This window comes from Ailuropoda melanoleuca, chromosome 17, assembly GCF_002007445.2.
Source record: "Ailuropoda melanoleuca isolate Jingjing chromosome 17, ASM200744v2, whole genome shotgun sequence".
NCBI classification, from domain to species: Eukaryota; Metazoa; Chordata; class Mammalia; order Carnivora; family Ursidae; genus Ailuropoda; species Ailuropoda melanoleuca.
In genome coordinates, this window is record NC_048234.1 from 38,136,871 (window position 1) to 38,156,823 (window position 19,953).

General features: G+C 39.8%; 1 protein-coding gene across 6 annotated transcripts in view; it reads left to right on the top strand.

The window, feature by feature from the left end:
• The window catches only part of NAA35 (N-alpha-acetyltransferase 35, NatC auxiliary subunit), a 94,197-nt gene that overhangs the window by 17,896 nt on the left and 56,348 nt on the right, over positions 1-19,953 (top strand). The gene's annotated exons all lie outside the window — the stretch shown is intronic.

Consider the following 19,953-nt stretch of genomic DNA (forward strand, 5'->3'; position numbering starts at 1 on the left):
TGCCCTGAGGAAGTGTTGTGAGTTTTATACATGGAAAGATGTTTTTCTCCTCATGAGAAAAAAAATAAGGTCTGAGGTGCTGATAATTTTAAGAGGAAATGTGATAGCATTTTAAATTATTGACAAGAATTTTTAATTCTTCCTTTTATTGAAACATATTTCATTTTAATGGTGTTACTGATCCAAAATAAATATCTTAGCCTCCTACAGTGGTTAAGTCTATAGTATATATAGCTTTTCTAAATTTCTATTAACGTGAGGATAATATAGCTAATATGACTTCACATTTGAATATATGGCTTGTGAGTTGTGTATGAAATACTGTCTACTTTTTACACACTCGGTTGTTTAGCTACTTATTTTAATTGCTATGGGCATCATGGAGAATCTTACCCATTTGCGTGAAAATTTTAAAAAGATTAGTTCAAGTTAATAAGTGAGAAGAGATATACGTATTATTAAATACGTATATCTCAAATTACACCCAAAAGGACATCAAAAATCCTAATTCTAGGGCAGAGAAAGGATTTACTTGGCAAGCAGTGCTACAGTAGTTGGTTAGCACCCTTGAAAATTATCCCCCTTAATCTGTTGGGTTATTAGCAGAATACCCTAGGTGGAGTGGCTTGTAAACAACAGAAGTTTATTTCTCATAGTTCTGGAGAATAAGAAGTTCAAAATCAAGGCACCAGCAGCTTCAGTGTCTGGTGAGGGCCTCCCTTTCGGTTCATAGATGGCCATCTTTGCACTGTGTCTTCACATGGCAGAAGGTGCAAGGGAGCTCTCTGGGTCCCTTTTATAAGGGCACCGATCCCATTCACGAGGGCTCTGCCCTTATGACCTAATCTCTTCCCAAAAGCCCCACCTCCAAATACTATGACATTGAGTGTTAGGACTTAATATATGAATTTTGGAGGGATACAAACAGTCAATGAAAACATCAAAATAAACTGCAGATAGATGAAATATTTTAAGTAAAAAAGTTGTTAAAAAGAAGGTAGTTTATAGAAAATGAAACGCCCTTTAAACATGAGAAAAGATGCATAACTTAAGAGACATGCAGATTAAAACTGAGATGCCATTTTTACCCATTATTGGAAAAGATTAGAAATTTTGTATAATGTACCTGTCGATAAGACGTGTGTGTGTGTGTGACGAATAGTCATTGCTTCCCTCTTTTTAATCTTTAATTTCAAATTAACAAGTTACAGTGACAGCACAAAGAACAGCATATATCCCCAACCTTGATTCAGCTGCTGTTTATCCATTGTCCCATTTACTTTCTCAATTTCTTTCTCATGTATGTATGTTTTTTCTTTGAACCGGCAGAGAATAAGCTGCATAGGTTATGACCTTCTCCCCACAAACACCTCTCAGTGTGCATCTCCTAAGAAAAAAGGTACTTTCATACACAACTACAGTACAATTATCAACCTCAGTGAATCTCCACTCTCCATATTCTGTCCGTCAGGTGACCCAGTAGTGTCCTTCTTAGCGTTTTTTCCCCTACAGTTCGGGATCCAGTCTAGGATCATGTCCTGCATTTAGTTCCCTCTTTAGTATCCTTTAATCTACAGCAGTTCCATGTCATTGGTGTTTTTGGAGAACACAGGCTTCTCCTGGTTTGTCTTTTTTAATAGAATGTTCCTCACTTGGGGTTTGTGTGTTTTTCCTTGTGATTACATTTAGATTATGCAGTCAGGAATACAATGTAAGTGATATTGTGTCCTCCTTCTGGTGTCACAGCTGAGGCATACAGTATGAATCTGCCCCCTCAGTGGTGATGTTACTTTGTTCCGAGGTGTTTTCTTATTACTATATGGCTACTGTTTTCTCCCCCAGCATGTAATAAGCCTTCCATAGGGAAACTCTCTACGATCATACAAATATCCTGCTCATTAAAATCTTTCCCCTAGATTTAGCATCCACTGATGCTTGCTTGGACTAATCTTCACTGTGATGGCTGCAAAATCATGATTATCTCACTTTAGCATGTCCCCCACATTTATTAGTCAGGACTCAGGTTTCTGCTGTAAGCAAGACTCAGACATTTTTATGGTTTCATAAACTCATACAACTGTTTGAAAGAGCAGTTGGTAATACCTTAAGTTAAAGTGTAGACGACTTACCTCAGCACGTTCACCTTTAGGAATTTATTCTACAAATAGATCTGTGCTGTGTACAAAGATTTAGGTACAAGGACATTAATTGTAGTTTTGTTTATAGTAGTGAAATTCTAGAAACTACCTTAATGTCCATCAATAGGAGACTTGTTAAATGATGCTACCTTCATACAGTGGGGTATTATGCACCCTTTACAAAGAAGGAGGTAGGTTTATGTGTCCAAGTAAGATTAGACCTCCGAAATAAAGTAAAATAAGTCAGATATGTATAGATTACTACCATTTTTTTTTTCTTTTTTAAAATGGGAAGTAGTTAAATCTTCATACATAAGATAACTGGAATCTTGAGGGTTGGGATATACTTGTTTGTGTTGTTGGAATTTTTATTCTGTGCCTGGATGAGTTTGTTTTAAAAGTAAATGAAAGTAAATTTTTGTAATATAAGTAATTATAATTGAAATTCTGCATATTCTCTGGATGAAGGATTTACAAATGGGAGAAATTATAAAGGAAAAGACCAATAAGAAAAAGCTGATAGAAAAATTTTTGGAAAAATCTCTGTGACAAAAATAATCTGTATTTCTGTGTTAAGATCTCCAAGTAAAGCATAACACTGAAGCCCAAATGAGTAACTGGGCAGTAAACAGCTTACTCACGGAGGAGGGTAATAAATGGCCATAACATTTAAAAATTTAGTTTTAGGGTCATCCAAGAGATATAGTTAAAATAATTAGTTCACTTTTCACTACCAAATATATTTTTAATTGAGAATATTCAATACTGGTAAGGATGCAGTAAGTTGTCATTTGGTTTTTATTAGTGGGAGTATGCATTAGCACAGCTGAAACTAATTAATTTATCTTTAGAACTCAGCCTTAAATGATTAGAAATGTGATACTTTATGCAAAGACACTTAAATCAGTTTTTAATAGTGAAAGTTGGCTTCAACCAAAATGCCACCATTAGGGTTTGCTTGAAGTAAATTATGGATAATTTATTACACATAATTTATTATACAGAGTGATAAAACAGTGTTTAAAGTCATGCGGAAATGGGAGTGCCTGGATGGCTTAGTCGGTTAAGTGTCTGCCTTTGGTTCAGGTTATGATCTTAGTTAGGGTCCTGGGATCCAGCCCAGAGAAGCGCTCCTTGCTCACTGGGGAGCCTCTTCCTCTCCCTCTCCCCCACCTGTGCGCTCCAGTGCGTACGCACGCACTCGCTTGCTGTCTCTCTCTCAAATTAAAAAAGAAGAAGACTGGAAAGAAATAGGAGTAAAGCTCCTGGGCTGGAAAAGTTATGTTTTCTTATTTCTGTGAACTTTTCAGATTTTTCCAGATAAGTTTGTCTTGGTTTTATAATTAGAAAAAGAATTGATTGGCTATTGAAAGTCCTTAAGAGACCTGGTAATGAATAAGTAAGAATGAACTGTAATAAATAAATCATTTCTTTGAAATGGCTGCTTCTGAAGTTCCTGGGTGCTGGCATATTTTGCCTTCAGATGCATCTCTGCTTTGTTTTTACTCCTGAACTGAAGACATGTGTCTTTCTTAATATCTTGTATACATGTACAAAATGGGAACCACAGCTTCCCCATCAAACCACTGGTCCTCTTGCATTCTGCATCTTGCAGAATGGTATCTACAGGGTTATCTAATTGAATTCTTTTATTTTTACCTTGCAAGTGTCTTGAATCCAGACACTGCTTTTCCTTCTCCCATTGTTCCTGCTTTAGTTTGAGCTTTTGTCAGTTTTAGATTTAGGCTCTTGCAAGAGTATCTGCACTCTCCACTTGACTACCAGTTAGTTACCATTTTAAAAGTAGGTAATCTGGTCTTCAGTTGTGCTCTTTAAAAATTTTTCCTGCTGTGTGTGTTTTAATAAAAGTAATAATATCTGTACATATTATGCAAAATCAAGTAGCCCATAGGATGTAAAATGGAAAATTGTAGTTCTCAGTTTTTTCTTTACTCATTCCATAATAATATTAAATTTTGTTTAGCTTTTTCCCCACTGTTTATTTTCATATTTCTGGATAATAGACTTATATTTTTATTTCTAGATATAAACAATTTTATCCAGTTATTTTATACAATTTTATACAGTTTTAACCATTTTTAGCTAGGATATGTCAGCACATTTTTAGCATATAACTGTCATTCACATATTACCCTGTCCTGTACCCCAGTAGTAATTTGGTTTTGGTTAAGTCATTTTATTTCAGTGTTGACATTACTGTGATTGTATAAATACTAATAAATACTAATGACAGATGAGCCAGAGTGGTGTAAGTGTACATTTCCTTCCTCATACAAATTTTTATTTTTCTTGAAGGTGATAGCTGCCTCCTTTTGGTTTGCTTAGTTTTCTGTGTACTTCTCCTTGATTCTTCCCTTCCCATTATTATGAAACATAATCAGATAGTCTATCACTTTATCCATTTTTTGAAATTCTTCTTAGCTCCTTTGTTCTCTAGCTTCAGGCTGGATCAGTTTCCTTCTAGGTCCACTTTACAGCTGTGATCCCAGGTTTCTCTTCACTATTTTCCTGGGAATTCCATTTCCTTTCTTTTTTGTTAGATTTCTAGTTATCTGGATTTCATGCCTTTATTGTTCTTAATTTATTATTTTGTATGGTACAACATTTCCAGTTCCACGGGGAGAGACAGGGAGGGAATTGTTTTTTGAGAGCTTGCATGTCTGGAAATGTCTTCTCTACCCTCACACTTGATTAGAAGTTTGGTCGTAATAGATTTTTAGGTTGGAAAATCATTTTCCTGAGAATTTTTTAGGCATTATTCCGCTGACTCTTAATTTTAGTGTTGCCATCCTGATCCTTTTATATGTGACCCATGTTTTCTCTTGGGAAATTTTTAGGATTTTTCTTTTCTAATGACTATACCTTAGACTTGGTCATTACAGCCCTTTACCCATCTCAGTTTGAAGTATCCTATTCTCAGACTACCACCTGTTTCTATGTTGCTTGTGTTCTGACTCCTGCAGTTCACCCCTACTTGGACTCCAGTTTATTACATCACTTTTTTACTGTCATTACCCTTTTGACTCTCTTTTCTTTTCTTTTTTTTTTTTTTAATTTTATTTTATTATATTGTGTTAATCACCATACAGTACATCCCCAGATTCCGATGTAAAGTTTGATGCTTCATTAGTTGCGTATAACACCCAGTGCACCATGCAATACGTGCCCTCCTTACTACCCATCACCAGTCTATCCCATTCCCCCACCCCCTCCCCTCTGAAGTCTTCAGTTTGTTTCTCATAGTCCATAGTCTCTCATGTTTCATTCCCCCTTCTGATTACCCCCCTTTTCTTTATCCCTTTCTTCCCCTACCGATCATCCTAGTTCTTATGTTCCATAGATGAGAGAAATCATATGATAATTGTCTTTCTCTGCTTGACTTATTTCACTTAGCATTATCTCCTCCAGTGCCGTCCATGTTGCAGCAAATGTTGAGAATTCGTTCTTTCTGATAGCTGAGTAATATTCCATTGTATATATGGACCACAGCTTCTTAATCCAGTCATCTGTTGAAGGGCATCTCGGCTCCTTCCATGATTTGGCTATTGTGGACAATGCAGCTATGAACATTGGGGTGCATATGGCCCTTCTCTTTACTACGTCTGTATCTTTGGGGTAAACACCCAGTAGTGCAATGGCTGGGTCATAGGGTAGTTCAATTTTTAACTTTTTAAGGGACCTCCACACTGTTTTCCAGAGTGGCTGTACCAACTTGCATTCCCACCAACAATGTAGGAGGGATCCCCTTTCTCCACATCCTCTCCAACAATTGTTGTTTCTTGCCTTGTCTATCTTTGCCATTCTAACTGGCGTAAGGTGGTATCTCAGTGTGGTTTTGATTTGAATTTCCCTGATGGCTAATGATTTTGAACATTTTTTCATGTGTCTGTTAGCCATTTGTATGTCTTCATTGGAAAAGTGTCTGTTCATATCTTCTGCCCATTTTATGATTTGTTTATTTGTTTCTCGTGTATTGAGTTTGAGAAGTTCTTTGTAGATCTTGGATACCAGTCCTTTATCTGTGGTGTCCTTTGCAAATATATTCTCCCATTCCGTGGGCTGTCTCTTAGTTTTTTTGACTGTTTCCTTGGCTGTGCAGAAGCTCTTTATCCTGATAAAGTCCCATAAGTTCATTTTATCTTTTATTTCTCTTGCCTTTGGCGATGTGTCGTGAAAAAGGTTGCTCTGGCCGATGTCATAGAAGTTGTTGCCTATGTTCTCCTCTAGAATTTTGATGGATTCCTGTCTCACATTGAGGTCTTTCATCCATTTGGAGTTTATTTTTGTGTATGGTGTGAGAGAGTGGTCAAGTTTCATTCTTTTGCATGTAGCTGTCCAATTTTCCCAGCACCATTTATTGAAGAGACTGTCTTTTTTCCACCGGATGTTTTTTCCTGCTTTATCAAAGATTAGTTGCCCAAAGAGCCGAGGGTCCATTTCTGGGTTCTCTATTCTGTTCCATTGGTCGATGTGTCTGTTTTTGTGCCAGTACCATGCTGTCTTTGTGATCACAGCTTTGTAGTACAGCTCGAAATCCGGCATTGTGATGCCCCCAGCTTTGTTTTTCCTTTTCAACAGTTCCTTGGAGATTCGGGGCCTTTTCTGGTTCCATACAAATTTAAGGACTATTTGTTCCAGTTCTTTGAAAAATGTCCTCGGTATTTTGATCGGGATAGCATTGAAAGTGTAGATTGCTCTGGGTAGTATGGACATTTTAACTATGTTAATTCTTCCAATCCATGAGCATGGAATATTTTTCCATCTTTTTATGTCTTCCTCAATATCTTTCAAAAGTGATCTATAGTTTCTAGGATATAGGTCCTTTACGTCTCTGGTTAAGTTAATTCCAAGGTAACGTATGGTTTTTGGTGTTATTGTAAATGGGATGGATTCCCTAATTTCTCTTTCTTCAGTCTCGTTATTCGTGTATAGAAATGCAACTGATTTCTGGGCATTGATTTTGTATCCTGCCACCTTACTGAATTGTTCTATAACTTCTAATAGTTTGGGAGTGGATTCCTTTGGGTTTTCCATATAGAGTATCATGTCATCTGCAAAGAGAGACAGTTTGACTTCTTCTTTGCCGATTTGGATACCTTTGATCCCTTTTTGTCTTCTGATTGCTGTTGCAAGGACTTCTAGTACTATGTTGAATAATAGTGGCGAGAGTGGGCATCCTTGTCGTGTTCCTGATCTTAAGGGAAAGGCTTCCAGCTTTTCCCCATTGAGAATAATGCTTGCAGTAGGCTTTTCATAGATGGCTTTTATGAGATTGAGAAATGTACCCTCTATTCCTACACTCTGAAGGGTTTTAATCAGGAAAGGATGCTGTATTTTGTCAAATGCTTTTTCTGCATCAATTGAGAGGATCATATGGTTCTTGAGTCTTTTCTTGTTGATATGATGTATCACATTGATTGATTTGCGAGTGTTGAACCATGCTTGCATCCCAGGTATGAATCCCACTTGGTCATGATGGATAATCCTTTTAATGTACTGTTGGATTCTATTAGCAAGGATCTTGTTGAGGATTTTGGCATCCATATTCATTAGAGAAATCGGTCTGTAATTCTCCTTTTTGAGGGGGTCTTTGCCTGGTTTGGGGATCAAGGTAATATTAGCCTCATAGAATGAGTTTGGTAGCTTTCCTTCTGTTTCTATTTTTTGAAATAGCTTTAGGAGAATAGGTATTATTTCTTCTTTGAATGTTTGGTAGAATTCCCCAGGAAAACCGTCTGGGCCTGGAGTTTTATTATTTGGAAGGTTGTTTATCACTGACTCAATTTCTTCATAGTTAATTGGCCTATTTAAGAAATCTATTTCTTCCTGTTTCAGTCTTGGTAGTTTATAGGTTTCCAGGAAGGCCTCCATCTCTTCCAGATTGTTTAGTTTTTTGGCATATAGCTGTTGATAAAAGTTTCTAATAATCCTTGCAATTTCAATGGTGCTGGTCGTGACCTCTCCCTTTTCAGTCATAATTTTAATAATCTCAGTCCTTTCTCTTTGTTTTTGGACAAGTTTTGCCAGTGGTCTGTCAATTTTATGGATTCTCTCAAAGAACCAGCTTCTAGTCCTGTTGATCTGCTGTACTGTGCTCCTGGTTTCTAATTCATTGATTTCTGCTCTAATCTTGGTCAACTCCTTCCTTGTCAGTGGGTTAGGCCTGTCCCTCTGTTGCTGTTCCAGTTTCTTGAGGTGAGAATATAGAAACTGCATTTTAGATTTTTCTATTCTTTTGAGTGAGGCTTGGATGGCTATGTATTTCCCCCTTAGGACTGCCTTTGCAGTATCCCATAGGTTTTGGACCGTTGTGTATTCATTCTCGTTGGTCTCCATAAATTGTTTAATTTGTTTTTTGATTTCCTGGTTTATCGAGTCATTCTTGAGCAGGATGGTTCTTAGCCTCCAAGTGTTTGAGTTTCTTCCAGGTTTTTCCTTGTGGTTGAGTTCCAATTTCAGAGCGTTGTGGTCTGAGAATATGCAGGGGATAATTTCAATCTTTTGGTATTGGCTGAGACCTGTTTTGTGTCCCAGAGCATGATCTATTCTTGAGAATGTTCCATGGGCATTTGAATAGAATGAGTATTCTTTGGTTCTGGGGTGTAGTGTTCTATATATATCTATGAGGTCCAACTCGTCGAGTATGGCATTCAAAGCCTTTGATTCTTTGCTTAGTTTTTGCCAGGGTGTTCTGTCTATTTCTGATAGTGGGGTGTTGAGGTCCCCTACTATTACTGTGTTCTTATCTATATGTCTCTTTATTTTGGTTAAGAGTTGGCTTGTGTATCTTGCTGCTCCCCTGTTGGGGGCATATATATTAATAATTGTCATATCCACTTGTTGAATACTTCCTTTAAGAATAATATAGTGCCCTTCTGTATCTCTCTCTATGGCCTCTAGTTTAAAATCCAGTCTATCTGATATGAGAATTGCTACTCCAGCTTTCTTTTGAGGTCCATTTGCGTGGAAGATGGTACTCCATCCCCTTACTCTAAGTCTGAATGCATCTTTGGGTTCAAAATGAGTCTCTTGTAGACAGCAAATGGATGGGTCATGTCTTTTTATCCAATCTGCAACCCTGTGGCGTTTTATGGGAGAGTTTAAGCCATTTAGATTGATAGAGATTATTGACAGATATGATTTTAATGATGCCATTTCTCTTTAAAGTCTTTGTATCGGTTGTGACTTGCTGCTCTGTATCACTCTTGGGGCCTTTTTACCTTTATAGAGCCCCCCTTAATATCTCCTGTAGGGCTGGTTTCGTGGTTACGAAATTGGTTAATGATTGGCGATTTTGGAACGTCTTTATTTCTCCATCAATTCTGAATGACAGCTTTGCTGGATAAAGGATCCTTGGCTGCATGTTTTTCTCTGAAAGAGCTTTAAAAATGCCCCCCCAAGCCTTTCTCTCATTCCAGGTCTCTGTAGACAGGTCTGACGTAATCCTGATACCTTTGCCTTGGTACGTGAGAAATTTCTTTGCCCTGGCCGCTTTCAATACTGTATCCTTGGATCTAATATTTGCGAATTGCACTATGACATGCCGTGGCGTAGGTTTGTCCTGGTTGAGCTTGGATGGGGTCCTCTCTGCCTCTTGGACACGAATGCTTGTTTCCCTTGCTAGATTAGGGAAGTTTTCAGCTACAATTTGTTCAAATATCTCTTCTAGACCTCTGTTTTTCTCCACCCCTTCAGGGATGCCGATGATTCTGACATTGGATCGTTTCATAGAGTCAGTAATCTCCCGTAATCTACATTCGTGGGCGTGGATTTTTTTAAGACCAGCTTCTATTTTCGTTTTTTCTTCTACTAACCCATCCTCCAATTCGCTAACGCGTTCCTCTGCCTCGGTGACCCTGGCCGTCAGAGCCTCTAGTTTTGACTGCATTTGGCTCATAGAATTTTTAATTTCTGTCAGATTCGCTCTCATTTCTGCCCTTAGGGATTCTATATTCTCAGCAACGCTTTCTCTGATGCTTTTTTCAAGTTTACTCATCATCTTGACCATTGTTGCTCTGAATTCCATTTCTGATAATTGGGATACATCCATATGTATTAATTCTGTGGCCGAGGCCAATTCTGTGGCAGAGGCCACAGACTCATTATCTTTTCTTTGCTGGGGGGGACTTCTCCTTCTCGTCATTCTGATGAAGAGAGATTGCAGGGTTGTCCAGAGCCCAAGTGTTGACTGGGACCCAGGCCGTGCGCCCTTGTTTTATAGAGATCTTAGGGATGTGGGCTTCTTCCTTAAAGAGTTTATTTATTTATTTGAGAGAGAGAGAGACAGTCAGCAAGAAAGGGAACCCAAGCAGAGGAGTGGGAGAGGAAGAAGCAGGTTCCCGGTGGAGAAGCCCGATGAAGGACTCCTTACGGAGCGTTGTGATCACACCCTAATCCGAAGACAGGTGCTTGGTGACTGCGCCACTCAGGCGCTCCGGGTTGTGGGCTTCTTGATTTTTCAGCCTGCCTTCTGGGGGAGGGGCCTGCCTGCAGGTACTCAGAAAACCCTGTTTGGGTAGAGTCTCTGTGTCCCTTGCGAGGGGGGATGGGGATGGGCACCCTGTGAGCCGGTATTTCCGGGCTTTTGTTCTCTGGCGGCTTTCCCTGGCGGTTTGCTATGCCTCTTCTGAGAGAGCAGCAGCGGCTGAAATTCAGCCTCTGTCTCAGAACAGAGGGATCGCGGATCGTTCTCCACTGATGTTCTGGCCACTTTAACTCTGTTTCTGTTGGTGCTGCTCAACCCTGCAGCATCCCGGGCTGTGCGCCCCACACCCGGCGTCCCAGCCCTCACTTCCAGGGCCGGCACGTCTCTGTCCTTTGTGTTTCCAACCCCGCCCGCCGCCAGCCGCCCCGCGCGGGCTCCCGGAGCTCCCCGTCTCAGTCTGGTGTCTCACGGGTGCTGTCCGCGAGTCCGCCTGCTCCCCCGTGCAGGTGGCCCGCCAACCGCCAGCCGTCCCGCGTGCGCTCCCGGAGCTCCCTTCTCAGCCTGCTGTCTCAAGCGTGCGGGTCCGCGGTCTGTCCGCTCCCCCTTGTAGGTGGCTACCGCTTCCCGGCGCCCTGACACGGCGGCTCCCTCCCCCTTCTGTTTAGCTTCCGATATCTGTGCGCGGTTTCACGGCTCCCCGCTTCGTACCTCGATACTCAGCGCTGGAGATGTTCATTTGTAGAGATCCAGATGTATCTTCCTGCGTCTCAGGCTGATTCCGTGGATATTCCTGCTGGTCTGGTACCTATCCAGCTCAACTCAGGGGACCGGCTGAAAAAGGTGTCCCCTACTCCTCCGCCATCTTAACCTCTTGACTCTCTTTTCTGACTTTAAATCCATCTTCCTTCATTACAATTACTCCCTTGCCTACACTGTCAGCTGTCTTCCTCTCTTGCCTATTGTACCTCAATTCTGGTTGAGTCTAACCCTCTATCTACTGTGCCTTTATACTTGCACATCTCAGTGTGACTAGAGAGAAATACATTCACACTGATTGGTCCTACTTTCAGTTCATCACCACTAACTTCAAGTGGGCCATGAGTGCTCCTTCCCTAGGTTATTCAGTCTCCATCTCAGACTTCTGACATTTTTATCATCCTCACTTGAGCAAAACCGACCTTCCTACAGCACTAAATAAATGGAAGTAATCTCACCTACCTGCACAGGTGCTCTATGTTCTTTGGCCCTTCTGTCTGTCTAGATGAACCTTCTCTCTTATCTGAGGGTGATCTCTTCTGCTTGTGCATTGAATTCCATACCCTGTCTTATATTTAAAAACACTCTGGCAATTCTCCCCTCTATCCCTTGCATAATGAATTTCCTCCTCTACTGGGTCATTCCCATCAGCATGTTAGCATGGCTTTTCTTCCTCAGTCTTAAAAATACCATTTCTTGGCATAACATAACGTTAGCTTCTGCCCCATATTATGCAGTTCTTTTCAGCCAGAATCCTTAAGAGGTGTCCATTCTCTCTTGAATCCATTCCAGCCAGGCTTTGAATGGTGTTCCACCAAAACTTCGTCGTCACGGTCACCTAAGACGTCAGTGTTGCTAAACCCTTTGGTTAATATTTGGTCTTAAACTTGATCAGTCATTAGATTTTTGACATGGAGTCCATACTTGAAACAAATTATTTTCTTGGCTTTTAAGATGCTCTTTTCCCCTGGTTTCCTGCTTCACTGGTTGTTCTTGTTTATCATCTCATTCTCTAAGCCAACACTATCCAGTAGATACAGAATGCAAGCCATATACATCATTTAAAATGTTCTGGTAGCCTGTGGGTGAAATTTTTGTAACATTTTATGTATGCCAATATATCTAAAATAATCTTTCAATATATAATCACTTATAAAATATTAATGAGAATTGCCAAAATATGGAAAGAGCCCAGATGTCTGTTGACGGAGGAATGGATAAAGAAGATGTGGTGTATATGTATGTACAATGGAATATTACTCAGCCATCAAAAAAATGAAATCTTGCCATTTGCAACAATGTGGATGGAACTAGAGTGTATTATGCTAAGAGAAATAAGTCAGAGAAAGGCACATAGCATATGATTTCATTCATGCTGAATTTAAGAAACAAAACCAGATGAACATAGAGGAAGGGAAGGAAAAATAAGGTAAAAACAGAGAGGCAAACTATAAGAGACTTTTTTTTTTTTTTAAGATTTATTTATTTAGAAAGCATGTGCGTGCGAGCAGGGGAAGGGGAAGAGAGGGAGGGCAAAGAAGCACATGCCGCGCTGAGAGAACCCAGTGTGGGGCTTGATATCAAGATCCTGAGATCATGACCTGAGCTGAAATCAAGACAGACACTTAACACACTGAGCCAGCCAGGCACCCCAAGAGATTCTTAACTATGGGGAACAAACTCAGGGTTGCTGGAGGGGAAGTGGGTGGGGGTTGGGGTAATTGGGTGATGGGCATTAAGGAGGGCGCTTGATGTAATGAGCACTGGGTGTTATATACAAGGATGAATCACTAAATTCTACCCTGAAACTAATAATACACTATATGTTAACTAACTTGAATCTAAATAAAAATTAATGAATGTAGAATTATGGGGTTTTTTTGTAGCACGTATTCTAAGCGTAGTATGTATGTTACAGCACATCTCAGTTTCAACTATCCACATTTCAGGTGCTCACTAAATTGGCTGTGTGGTGGCCATATTGGTCAGCACAGTTCTGAACATTGGTGTGGCTCAGTCTTTACACTTCTTCTCTGTCTGTACTCATTGCCCTGATGATCTCATGCAGTTTCATAGACTTACATTCTGTCTCTGCTAGTGAAGCCTAAGTTTGTGTCCTCAGCTTAGACTTTATAGACTTCCTTAAGTCTCAGATTCCTATATGCTGCTGCCTATTCAACATTTTCCACTTGGATGTCTATTTCAGACTTCACATTTCCAAAATGGAGCTGCTGATTTTCCCCTTGCCTCCTAACTTCTTCCTCTGTATACTTCTCAGTCTCAGCAAATGGAGCTCTGTTCTTCTAGTTGTGAAGAACGAAAACCTTGGAGTCATCCTGGACTCTTCTCTTTCTCTCATACCTCACATCTAAACCATCAGGAAGTCCTGTGAACTAGAGGTTGGCAGTATGCAGCCTGCAGGCCTACCCAGCCCACTGTCTATGTTTTTTATGGCCCTGGATCTAAGAATGGTTTTGTGTTTTTTAAAAAAAATTTTAAAAGTTTTCTTTTTAAGATTATTCATTTCAGAGAGAGAGAGAGCACAAGCACAAGCTTGTGGGGGTCAGAGGGAGAGGGAGAAGCAGACTCCTCACTGAGCAGGAAGCCTGACACGGGGCTTGATCCCAGGACCCTGGGATCATGACCTGAGCTGAAGGTAGACACTTAATGGACTGAGTCACCCAGGTGCCCCTGTTCTTTGTGTTTTAAACAGTTACATTTAAGTAGTCATAGAAGTACCTACATATCTCCATTTTACCAATTGGCTTGCAAAGCATTAAATATATATTATCTGGCTCTTTAAGAAAAAGTATCCGTGACTGATACTGTGTGTTTATTTAATTAGTTAATTTGTTTAATTAGTGCCAGGCATTGCGACAGGTGCTGCTGGGTATTCTGCACATGTAATGACAGGCATATATCACTTTGCTGTGCGGGATGAGGGTGGGAGGGAGACTAAGGATGCTCCTCCTGGCTCTTATGCCTTTTCTCCTTTTTAGGGAAAAGTCCTACTTATCTTTAGACTTGGATCCCAGTCTCCTGACTTGCCCATACAGACTTCAGTTTCCTTCTCTCCCTTCTTAGCATATTCTTCTGTTACAGCTGGTGCCTACATACTGGCTTGCATGGAACAGTCCTACTTGGCACCTTTTATCCTAGTGTAGTTATTAATAGCATCCCCTTTTACTCTCAGTAGTATGCCAGTTTGAATAATAATGGTATAGTCCACCCCCTTCTCCTTTTACTTTTTTTGAACATGGATGTGATGTTTGGAGGTAGGTCCTGCTTCATTTTGTAAATATGTAAATCTAAGCCTCAGAGCTTAGGATGGTGAAGCAGAAAGATTATTTCTGATATTCCTGTTATTTGGCATGATACAAGTAAGTACGCATCACTTAAGTCACTGTAGTTGGATTTGCCTCTTATTTGCAACCAAACATTTTTAATACGAAAATAAATAAAAGCGCTGGTTTGCCTGGCAAAGAGTAAACACTGTTACCCATTTGGTGTGTATTTCTCTAAATATTTTCTGTAATATGTATACATGTGTATTTTACTTAACATGATGGAATTATGTAAACTATTTGCAACTTTTTTCCACAGACAATAGAAAGTAGATTTCTGTGTGTACCAATATGTTGTAGGTAGAGAGCTACCTCATTGTTTTTTATTGGCTGCATAGGGTCATGTTAAGAGTACAGGTTTTGAATAATTATTTCTGGCAAGAATTATTAAAGGATGCTAAAACTAGTAAACAAAAGTATAACAAGCACAGGATTTGTACCTAGCCTCCAAGTATCTTCCCACAAAATATTAATTACGAAGGGAAAATGTTTCATTTACAGTGAGGAAACATGGCAGATATCACCTTAGCTAAATGATCAGACTTAATATCACCAGTAATGGGACAATTCAACATCATGTGCTTCCAGATACAGTGCTCCAGGAGAAGAACACAACATCACTTCTGTGGCATTCCTATTAAACATGACATAAATGGGATTTAATCTTGGGGAAACATAAGGCAAACCCATATTGAGGGATATAATTGTTAAGAATAACTTCCGCCTGTACTGTTCCAAAATGTTAGGGCATGAAAGATAAGGACCAAGGAAATGCTCCTCATTAAAGAGACATGAATTTCCAAATTTGATCACTGTACCATGGTTATGTAAGAGAATGATTTATGGTTTTGGGAAATTACTCTGAAGTATTTAGAGGTAAGGGGGCATCACAGTCTATAACTTAGTCTCAAATGTGTAAGAAAAAGTATAGAGAATGATAATGCAAATGTGGTAAAATGTTATTTGAAGAATATGGGGGAGGAATATGGAACTTCTCTGTACTATTTTTGTATTCTGAAATTTTTTTCCAAAATAAAAGTTTAAAAAGTACAGCCTCTGAGGACCGATATCGCCTAAGTTTGTGTTCTTTCTCTGTCACTTATATGCTTTGTGGTGTTTGGGAATTTAAGTTTCTATGCCTCAGTGTCCTCATTTATAAAATGTAGTTTGTAATAGTTCCACCTCAGAGCATTATTGAGGGTTAATGAAGTTAATACAAGTAAAATGTTTAGAACAGTGCCTGGCACATAGTAAATACTTAATAACGTTAGCTGATATTATCATTCATATTCCATTGTATATACACTAAATTACAAGCCACTTACCAGTGGACATTTAAATTGTTTGAAGTCTTAATCTGAATCATATGTGGGCATGTTTTACCCTTACTTGTAGCTTTGCTGTGTTACTCAGTATCTAGTCTGTAGAAGGTACTCAGGTTTGGTTGAATGAATCAAGTCATTTCAGGAGCACCTGAAATCTTTATGCAAAGTACTTTATCTGTGAAGTGAAATTTTAGAGCAGTAAGAAGTTGTACCAATATACTGTAATTGTTGTTTTAGAAGGGGTTGAAAAAATTTCACTTTATTTAAATATTACATTATTAGTACAATCAAGATTACTGGTTTGGTTGGAATCACATTTAGTACTGGTATTGGGTGTTCTACTACAGTTATGATTGTAAATGTTTTACTATTCCAAATTTCCTTGTGGGGCTGCATGTTTTAAATGCTATATGTTTTATAGAATCCTGAATACCCACCTTGATACCTTTCTGCAGTTATATCTTGGCAGTATTTAAAGACATTGTAAAATACAATAAAGAACATAGGGCTCTACCTCTCATGACGTCTTCATCCTCTCAGTGGATAATAGGCTCTGTAGTGGCTGTGATTGTATTTTGCCATTGTACCCCTGGGTTTCTAGCCTATACCGGCCATCATTATGTTATTTGAAAATCGTTCAGAAATGAATAAGTGAGAAAATTTTCCTTACTAGTCTATACCTCCAAATTCTTGATTTCAAAAACATTACCCTTTGATCGCTGCCACTTTTCTGGCTTCCTTACTCTGATTCCCCAACTCCTGCTATCTTCAGTTCCACAGAGAACTCCAATTCCCAGATACTGCTCCTTTAGTTTTCTCTGTTACTTCTGTCGTGTCCTCATTTCCATGGTCCAGTGTTGAAATCATTCTTTCTCAAACACCCTTAGCTCCCTTGCCCCTCTCATCTTATCATAATGTGTCACTTATATGACAAAACTCCAGCCATCTGCCTACTTGCTGCATGCACCCAAACAGCAGAAGGCTGCTAGAGAAAACCCACATCTGTGTGTCTATTCTCACTTTAATTTTAGGACTGCAAATCTCAGATGGGCACTCAGCACTAGAGACAGCCCTATCCTTCTATGGTAAGCTTTCTTGAACAGCCTCTCAGTGACTTCGCCACATCTTTTACTTCTCAAAACCTCCATTGCTAACCCTCCTCTCTATCAGCTTACCTTGTACCTTAATGAGATATTAGGTGGAATCAGATGTGGGTCACAGTACCCCATCTTCTCACGATTGTGTGTGCTAACCTGTGTTGGTACGCACATCATCTGCCTTCTCTTTAGTGAAAATGCAAGCACCCTGACAATCTAATCTCAGCCTCCTCTTGTGTTCTATATTCTGTCCCCTCTTGCCTGCTGCAGTCATTAACCCTGCTTTGTATTGCATTATTAGTGTCTCGTTTCCTACTACAGTATTCTTTTGGCATATAAACATGCTTAAATATCATTTAATTTAAAATAACCCAGTTCCCTTGATCCCATGGCTCCTTATATCTAGTGTCATTTCTCTGCTACCCTGTGCAGAAAACTCCTTGAATGAGTGGTTAATATTTATTTATTTTTCTTATCTCTTCTCACGCTCCTATTGGGCATTCTTTTTCTACAATTGCACAGAAGCTGGTATTAACAATATCCATCTTGCTAAAAATCCATTGTTCTCACCTCTCCCTCTCCAACCACCAGTATCATTTGACAACAGTTGACCTCTCTTTGAAAGAGTTTCTTCTCCTCATCTTCCTGGTACAGCTGTCCCTTGGTTTTCTTTCTTCCTCACTGGTTAGCCCATTTCTTGTGCTTGCTTCTCTAGATGCTGGGACTACTCTTGGGCTCTTTTATACCTTCTGCTTCAGTTGATGTTCTCTAGTTCTGCACCTTTTAATACCAGCTCTGTACTGAAGAAGCCCAAATTTATATCTAGTCTTAATTCCTCCCCTGACTTTCAGACTCATACAAGTGCTTTCCTGAAATTTTCACTTGGATAACTAAAGAAATTATAAACCTAGCATAACTAAAATTGTGCTCCGTTTCTGTCTTTAAACCTACTCCTCTGGAAGTCTGCCCCATCTCAATAAATTGTACCATCATATACCAGTTCCTCAGACCAAACACCTAAAAATGATCCTTGATGGCACAACTCACCTTGTATCCCACATTCACTTCATTGGCACATCATGTTGGCTTTACCTTTTCAATATATCCTGCTTTCAACAACTTCTCATCACTTTTAGTTACAATCTCAACCCAAATCACCATCAACTCCTGCTTGCATTTATTGGGTAGTGTCCAGTATCTGGTCTCCCTGGTTTGACTTTGACTTTTGTTAAATCTACAAGGTTTTATTACAGTGGTAATGCTACCATTAAAAGATAGCATCTATTTATATAACTCTGCTTCAGGCCTCCAGTGACTTAGATTAAGTTCTTGTTACTGAGGCAACTATTTATTACTCAGACTTGTGATACTGCATCACATAAATGCTTTTCCTTACCCTCTTTGTGGAAAGCAGTGCATAGATAGGGCTTACTGGAGTGTTTTGTCTTCAGTGTTGGCTTACTTAATTTTTAAAAAAATAGTAACATTTAAAAATTGGAGGATTTTACATTAAATTAGATTTTTTTTTTTTTTTGTTCTGAAAAACACTAGCCTTGCATTGATTACTCAGTAGGGTAAGTAGTGGCTGGCTACCTTTACATGAAGTGTGTGTTCTCTAGCTTGCCATAGTCTCTACCACTCCCCCAGGTATCTTGTAGTCAACCTGATCTACTTAGGAAGATGACCAGGCATGGCCCTGCCCTACAGTAGGTCATCATTCACTTGAAAAATATTTTTTATTTTCGTTTTTTTTAAAGCATTTTATTTTTTATTTTTTTAAGTAGGCTCCACACCTAGTGTGGAGCCCAACATGGGGCTTGAACTCAGGACCTGGAGATCAAGAGTCGGTCACCCAACCTACCGAACCACCCAGGTCCCCCGACAAATATTTTTTTATTTTTTTAAAAGATTTTTTATTTATTTATTTGACAGAGATAGAGACAGTGAGAGAGGGAACACAAGCAGGGGGAGTGGGAAAGGAAGAAGCGGGCTCATAGCGGAGGAGCCTGATGTGGGGCTCGATCCCATAACGCCGGGATCACACCCTGAGCTGTAGGCAGACGCTTAACAACGCTGCCACCCAGGCGCCCCCGACAAATATTTTTTTAACAGTACTTTGTGCCAAGTACAATTCTAAGTCCTGGAGATAAATCAGTGAATACAACAGAGCCTTGATGCCATTGATTTTGCATTCCTTGGGAGAGATAGTCAATGTGTCAAATGTCAGGTGTCCTGTGAAGAAGAGTAAAGCAGGGACAGGGCATATAGAATGGTGGAGGGTGCTGTTTTAGAGAGAATGCACGGGGCAAGCCTCTGTATGAGGAATGGAGACTGGAACAGAGGCTAGAATATAGGGAGGGCTGGGGCTCTGGAAATCTTTGGAAGAAACTTTGTGGGGAGGGGTCAGCAAGTGCAGAGATCCTGAGAAGAGAATGTGTTTGATGTGTCCAAAGGATGACAAGAAGGCCTGTGTGACTGCAGTGTAGTGAGTGTGGAGAAGAATGGTAGGTGGAAGGGAATGAGGTTGGAGGGGGAGGCCAAAGGTGCATGGTAATTGGTGGTAGGCATCAGTTCATGTAGGTTGGATTTTCCTGTGAGCAGGAAAACAATTGAAAGGTTTTGAGTAGGAGGTGATGTGAAATGACTTATTTTAAAACAATCCCTTTGGCTTCTGGCAGTGAATAAATTGTAGCAGGGATAAGCATGGAAGGGGGGTGACCTGTGTGGAGGCAGGTGTAGAAGTGAGAGGGGCTGGTGACTTCACTAGAGATAGCTGTGAATGGTGGGAGTTATGCTTAGATGAGACTTTGAACGTCACGTCTATTGATGGTTTGATACAGGGCATGG